Source organism: Oncorhynchus gorbuscha, linkage group LG12, assembly GCF_021184085.1.
Source record: "Oncorhynchus gorbuscha isolate QuinsamMale2020 ecotype Even-year linkage group LG12, OgorEven_v1.0, whole genome shotgun sequence".
Lineage (NCBI taxonomy): Eukaryota > Metazoa > Chordata > Actinopteri > Salmoniformes > Salmonidae > Oncorhynchus > Oncorhynchus gorbuscha.
In genome coordinates this window covers 64,596,722-64,605,447 of record NC_060184.1, presented here as the reverse complement: position 1 = coordinate 64,605,447, position 8,726 = coordinate 64,596,722, and the positions used below count along the sequence as shown (strand labels likewise).

At 36.5% G+C, this 8,726-nt stretch overlaps 1 protein-coding gene across 1 annotated transcript in view; it reads right to left on the bottom strand.

The window, feature by feature from the left end:
• The window catches only part of ctnnd2a (catenin (cadherin-associated protein), delta 2a), a 439,609-nt gene that overhangs the window by 195,115 nt on the left and 235,768 nt on the right, over window positions 1–8,726 (bottom strand). The window lies entirely within an intron of this gene.

Below are 8,726 nucleotides of genomic sequence, written 5' to 3'. Positions count from 1 at the left end.
ACTATACCGTTATATACTGACTATACCGTTATATACTGACTATACTGTTATATACTGACTATACTGTCATACTGACTATACTGTTATATACTGACTATACTGTTATATACTGACTATACTGTTATATACTGACTATACCGTTATATACTGACTATACTGTTATATACTGACTATACCGTTATATACTGACTATACTGTTATATACTGACTGTTATATACTGACTATGTTATATACTGACTATACTGTGATACTGACTATACTGTTATACTGACTATACTGTTATACTGACTATACTGTGATACTGACTATACTGTTATACTGACTATACTGTTATACTGACTGTACTGTGATACTGACTATACTGTTATAATGACTATACTGTTATACTGACTATACTGTGATATATACTGTTATAATGACTGTTATATACTGACAATACTGTTATATACTGACAGTAAAGTTTTATACTGACACTACTGTTATATACTGACTATACTGTTATATACTGACTATACTGTTATATACTGACTATACTGTTATATACTGACTATACTGTTATATACTGACTATGCTGTTATATACTGACTATACTGTTATATACTGACTATACTGTTATATACTGACTATACTGTTATATACTGACTATACCGTTATATACTGACTATACTGTTATATACTGACTATACTGTTATATACTGACTATACTGTTATATACTGACTATACTGTTATATACTGACTATACTGTTATATACTGACTATACTGTTATATACTGACTATACCGTTATATACTGACTATACTGTTATATACTGACTATACTGTTATATACTGACTATACTGTTATATACTGACTATACTGTTATATACTGACTATACTGTTATATACTGACTATACTGTTATATACTGACTATACTGTTATATACTGACTATACTGTTATATACTGACTATACTGTTATATACTGACTATACCGTTATATACTGACTATACTGTTATATACTGACTATACCGTTATATACTGACTACTGTTATACCGTTATATACTGACTATACCGTTATATACTGACTATACTGTTATATACTGACTATACTGTCATACTGACTATACTGTTATATACTGACTATACTGTTATATACTGACTATACTGTTATATACTGACTATACCGTTATATACTGACTATACTGTTATATACTGACTATACCGTTATATACTGACTATACTGTTATATACTGACTATACTGTTATATACTGACTATACCGTTATATACTGACTATACTGTGATACTGACTATACTGTTATACTGACTATACTGTTATACTGACTATACTGTGATACTGACTATACTGTTATACTGACTATACTGTTATACTGACTGTACTGTGATACTGACTATACTGTTATAATGACTATACTGTTATACTGACTTATATACTGACTATACTGTTATAATGACTATACTGTTATATACTGACAATACTGTTATATACTGACAGTAAAGTTTTATATGACACTACTGTTATATACTGACTATACTGTTATATACTGACTATACTGTTATATACTGACTATACTGTTATATACTGACTATACTGTTATATACTGACTATGCTGTTATATATACTATACTGTTATATACTGACTATACTGTTATATACTGACTATACTGTTATATACTGACTATACTGTTATATACTGACTATACTGTTATATACTGACTATACTGTTATATACTGACTATACTGTTATATACTGACTATACTGTTATATACTGACTATACTGTTATATACTGACTATACTGTTATATACTGACTATACCGTTATATACTGACTATACTGTTATATACTGACTATACTGTTATATACTGACTATACTGTTATATACTGACTATACTGTTATATACTGACTATACTGTTATATATGACTATACTGACTATATGTTATATACTGACTATGTTATATACTGACTATACTGTTATATACTGACTATACCGTTATATACTGACTATACTGTTATATACTGACTATACCGTTATATACTGACTATACCGTTATATACTGACTATACTGTTATATACTGACTATACTGTCATACTGACTATACTGTTATATACTGACTATACTGTTATATACTGACTATACTGTTATATACTGACTATACCGTTATATACTGACTATACTGTTATATACTGACTATACCGTTATATACTGACTATACTGTTATATACTGACTATACTGTTATATACTGACTATACCGTTATATACTGACTATACTGTTATATACTGACTATACTGTTATATACTGACTATACTGTTATATACTGACTATACCGTTATATACTGACTATACCGTTATATACTGACTATACTGTTATATACTGACTATACTATACTGACTATACTGTTATATACTGACTATACTGTTATATACTGACTATACTGTTATATACTGACTATACCGTTATATTATATACTGACTATACTACTGTTATATACTGACTATACTGTTATATACTGACTATACTGTTATATACTGACTATACCGTTATATACTGACTATACTGTTATATACTGACTATACTGTTATATACTGACTATACCGTTATATACTGACTATACCGTTATATACTGACTATACCGTTATATACTGACTATACTGTTATATACTGACTATACTGTTATATACTGACTATACCGTTATATACTGACTATACTGTTATATACTGACTATACTGTTATATACTGACTATACTGTTATATACTGACTATACCGTTATATACTGACTATACCGTTATATACGGACTATACTGTTATATACTGACTATACTGTCATACTGACTATACTGTTATATACTGACTATACTGTTATATACTGACTATACTGTTATATACTGACTATACCGTTATATACTGACTATACTGTTATATACTGACTATACCGTTATATACTGACTATACTGTTATATACTGACTATACTGTTATATACTGACTATACCGTTATATACTGACTATACTGTTATATACTGACTATACTGTTATATACTGACTATACTGTTATATACTGACTATACCGTTATATACTGACTATACTGTTATATACTGACTATACTGTTATATACTGACTATACTGTCATACTGACTATACTGTTATATACTGACTATACTGTTATATACTGACTATACTGTCATACTGACTATACTGTTATATACTGACTATACTGTTATATACTGACTATACTGTTATATACTGACTATGCTGTTGTCATGACTGTCCTGATCAGGTCAGGTTATAGGAGACCACAACCCTACAGTGTATCTCTCAACCCCAACAGAGGAAGAGAGATCTAGGGGTCTGAAGATGTGCGGGTTTTATGACCCCTCACGCCCCTGGTAAATCTTAGGCCACACAACATTCCTGTGTCCTCTCAATATGGAGAACCAACCTCAGAACATTAAACATGCAATAAAGGGACTTTGGAACAATGGTTTCTGTCAGCCACAAAGGTGGTCATGACGATACATGAACATGAAAATGTATGTCATTTTTGTTTTGTTATTAAAGGTTAATAGGTTACGTTATTACGAAAACATTGTAACGTGAAGAGTTTTCCTAGTATATGTTGTTGTATATGTATATGATGTTTATACTGTCACGCCTTGGGCATTGTATTTTGTGTTTTTGTTATATGTTTGGGTAGGCCAGGGTGTGACATGGGTTTATATGTTGTTTTTCGTATTGGGGTTTGTAGTATTTGGGATCCTGGCTAATTAGGGGTGTTGTATAGGCTTGGCTGCCTGAGGCGATTCTCAATTGGAGTCAGGTGCTTATCGTTGTCTCTGATTGGGAACCGTATTTAGGTAGCCTGAGTTCGCTTTGTATTTTGTGCGTGTTTGTTCCTGTCTCTGTGTTGTAGTCACCAGATAGGCTGTAATTAGTTTCACGTTCCGTTCTGTTGTTTTTGTATTTCAGTTATTTCATGTACCGCTATTCTGTTCATTAAAGTCATGAGTAACCTACACGCTGCATTTCGGTCCGACTTTCTTCATTCAACAGACGGAACGCCGTTACAGAAACACCCACCACCTCTCACGGACCGAGCAGCGTGTAACTGGCAACGACGCAGATAACTGTCAGGAGCTAATGGAGTATACGACGTGGGAAGAAATTGACAGGTGGGCGGCCGACCCAGAGAGAGTGCAGGCGCCCGCCTGGGATTCATTTCAGGAGTGCGAAGAGGGCTACAGGCGAATCGAGTCAAAGAAAAAGACACACCGGCTAAAACGGAGAGGCACTGGTATAAACAGGCAGCGACAGCTGGAGCAGCAAAGGGAGGATGAATTATTCGGAGAATGGACATGGGAAGACGTGTTGGATGGTAAAGGTTGTTACATTTGGGAGGAGATATTGGCTGGAAGAGATCGCCTCCCATGGGAACAGGTGGAGGCACTAAGGAGAGCAGAGGCAGTCGGAGATAGGAGCCGACGATACGAGGGAACACGGTTGGCAAGGAAACCTGAAAAGCAGCCCAAAAAATTATTGGGGGGGAGGCTAGAAGGGAGAATAGTTATGCCAGGTAGGAGACCTGCGCAAACTCCCTGTGCTCACCGTTGGGCTAGAGAGACCGGGCAGGCACCGTGTTATGCTATGGAGCGCACGGTGTTTTCAGTGCGGGAGCATAGCCATGGTGCGGCATATACCAGCTCTTCCTATTGGCCGGGCTAGAGTGGGCATCGAGCCAGGTAAGCTTGGGCAGGCTCGGTGCTCAAGAGCTCAAGTGCGCCTGCACGGTCCGGTCTATCCAGAGCCACCTCTACACACCAGTCCTCCGGTAGCAGCTCCCCGCACCAGGCTTCCTGTGCGTGTCCTCGCGCCAGTACCACCAGTTCCAGCACCACGCACCAGGCCTCCAGTGCACCTCGCCTGTTCACCGCAGCCAGAGCCTTTCTCCTCTCCTGCGCTGCCGGAGTCTCCAGTCTGCCCAGCGCCGCCAGTGCTCCCAGTCGGCCCAGCACGGCCAGTGCTCCCAGTCTGCCCAGCGCGGCCAGTGCTCCCAGTCTGCCCAGCGCGGCCAGTGCTCCCAGTCTGCCCAGCGAGGCCAGTGCTCCCAGTCTGCCCAGCTCCGCCAGTGCTCCCAGTCCATGGTGGCGGTTCTGGCTCGGGACGTGGACCCCACTCCATAAATGTCCTATTTCCTCCCCTTCGCGTCCTGGGATAATCCACCTTCTCCGCCGACCATGGCCTAATAGTCCTCACCCAGATCCCCACATAACTGAGGAGCAGCTTGTGACAGAGGGGCAGCTCGGAACAGAGGGGGAGCTCAGGACAGAGGGGCAGCTCAGGACAGAGGGGCAGCTCAGGACAGAGGGGCATCTCAGGACAGAGGGGCATCTCAGGACAGAGGGGCAGCTCGGGACAGAGGGGCAGCTTATACTGACTATACTGTTATACTGACTATACTGTTATAATGACTATATTGTTATACTGACTATATTGTTATACTGACTATACTGTTATACTGACTATACTGTTATACTGTTATACTGACTATATTGTTATACTGACTATACTGTTATACTGACTATATTGTTATACTGACTATACTGTTATACTGACTATATTGTTATACTGACTATACTGTTATACTGACTATACTGTTATACTGACTATATTGTTATACTGACTATACTGTTATACTGACTATACTGATACACTGACTATACTGTTATACTACTGTTATACTGACTATACTGTTATACTGACTATACTGTTATACTACTGTTATACTGACTATATTGTTATACTACTGTTATACTGACTATACTGTTATACTGACTATATTGTTATACTGACTATACTGTTATACTGACTATACTGTTATACTGACTATACTGTTATACTGACTATACTGTTATACTGACTAAACTGTTATACTGACTAAACTGTTATAATGACTATACTGTTATAATGACTATATTGTTATACTACTGTTATACTGACTATACTGTTATACTACTGTTATACTGACTATACTGTGATACTGACTATATTGTTATACTACTGTTATACTGACTATACTGTTATACTGACTATACTGTTATACTACTGTTATACTGACTATACTGTTATAATGACTATACTGTTATAATGACTATACTGTTATACTGACTATACTGTTATACTACTGTTATACTGACTATACTGTTATACTGACTATACTGTTATAATGACTATACTGTTATAATGACTATATTGTTATAATGACTATACTGTTATAATGACTATACTGTTATAATGACTATACTGTTATAATGACTATACTGTTATAATGACTATACTGTTATACTGACTATACTGTTATAATGACTATATTGTTATAATGACTATACTGTTATAATGACTATACTGTTATACTGACTATACTGTTATAATGACTATACTGTTATAATGACTATACTGTTTATACTGTTATAATGACTATACTGTTATACTGACTATACTGTTATAATGACTATACTGTTATACTGACTATACTGTTATAATGACTAGACTGTTATAATGACTATATTGTTATAATGACTATACTGTTATACTGACTATACTGTTATACTGACTATACTGTTATAATGACTATATTGTTATACTACTGTTATACTTTCGTTCCAGTTCTCTGCTGCCTGTGACTGGAACGAATTGCAAAAATCGCTGAAGTTGGAGACTTTTATCTCCCTCATCAACTTCAAACATCTGCTATCTGAGCAGCTAACCGATCGCTGCAGCTGTACATAGTCTTTCGGTAAATAGCCCACCCATTTTTACCTACCTCATCCCCATACTGTTTTTATTTACTTTTCTGCTCTTTTGCACACCAATATCTCTACCTGTACATGACCATCTGATCATTTATCACTCCAGTGTTAATCTGCAAAATTGTAATTATTCGCCTACCTCCTCATGCCTTTTGCACACAATGTATATAGACTCCCTTTTTTTTTCCTACTATGTTATTGACTTGTTAATTGTTTACTCCATGTGTAACTCTGTGTTGTCTGTTCACACTGCTATGCTTTATCTTGGCCAGGTCGCAGTTGCAAATGAGAACTTGTTCTCAACTGGCCTACCTGGTTAAACAAAGGTGAAATAAATAAAAAATATATACTGTTATATTGACTATACTGTTATAATGACTTTACTGTTATAATGACTATATATATACTGTTATACTGACTACATTGTTATATACTGTTATACTGACTATATTGTTATATACTGTTATACTGACTATATTGTTATATTGACTATATTGACTATACTGTTATACTGACTATATTGTTATATTGACTATACTGTTATAACGACTATACTGTTATATACTGACTATATTGTTATATTGACTATACAGTTATACTACTGTTATACTGACTACACCTTTCTCAATGTCAGAACTATTTTCATCTGGTCATTACTACAAGGCATCGCTTAGACATTATGAATCTTATGGAGTGTGTGTTTGTGTGTGTGTTTTGGTTTTACTATCCTTGTGGGGAACAGAAGTCCTCACAAGATTAGTTAAACTGTCACGCCCTGACCTTAAAAAGCCTTTTTAGGTCTCTATTTGGGTTGGTCAGGGTGTGATTTGGGTGGGCATTCTATGTTCTTTATTTCTATGTTTTGGGTTTCTATGTTTTGGCCGGGTATGGTTCTCAATCAGGGACAGCTGTCTCTGATTGGGAATCACACTTAGGCAGCCTGTTTGGCCACTTTAGGTTGTGGGATGTTGTTTTTTGTTAGCTCTGCATAGCCTACGGAACGTGACGTTCGTTGGTCTTTTGTTGTTTTGTTTGGTGTTCCGATTGAATAAAGAATCATGAACACGTACCACACTGCACCTTGGTCCACTTCTTCCGACGAGCGTTACATAAACAGGGAAAATTCGGACAAGTGGGGACATTTCACCGGTCCCCAAAAGGAAAAATACAATTTTCAGCTTAGGGGTTAGGTTTAGGGTTACAATTAGTGTTCAAATTGGGGTTAGGGGCTAGGTTTAGTGTTAGGTTTTGTGGTTTGGGGTTAAGGTTGGGGTTATGGTCAAGGTTAGGTTAGGTTAAGGGTTTTAAGGGTTAAGGGAAAATATGATTTTGAAAGTGAATCAATTGTTTGGTCCCCACAAGCATAGCAAAACAAAGATATGTGTGTGTGTGTTGCGGGTGTGTGTTCGTACGTGTGTACATGTGTGTGTGACCGAGGCATCACTTATTCATTTTGAATCCCTATTAGCCGCACACAGGCCCTGCAGTGGTCAATCTAACCATCTTTAAACACACTGTTCTGTAGCCGGCTGCATTAAACAAGCCAATAACTCAGGAATGGATCAATACCGCTCACTAAGAGATTTCCTACTTTTGGTCTCGCTGTGGGAAAGATAAGGCAAATGAGTCCCAGTGTGTGTTTTACGATATAAACCGACTGCATTAGAATTGATCTACTGCAATAACAGTAAATTGTATATGCTATAATTGTGTTTGCAAGGTAGCAAACCCTCAAACATGTAATAATGTACTTCTTAGAGAGTAAACAAATCGTTATATCATATTGCCCAATAAACAAGCTTGGATACACCCTGCCATAGAGTACAGGCTTAAAGACATGCTCTTTGCCTGCAAGCCATTTATTTCTCTTTCATGTACCATACCCATTGATCCAAACAATAAGTAATCTATAG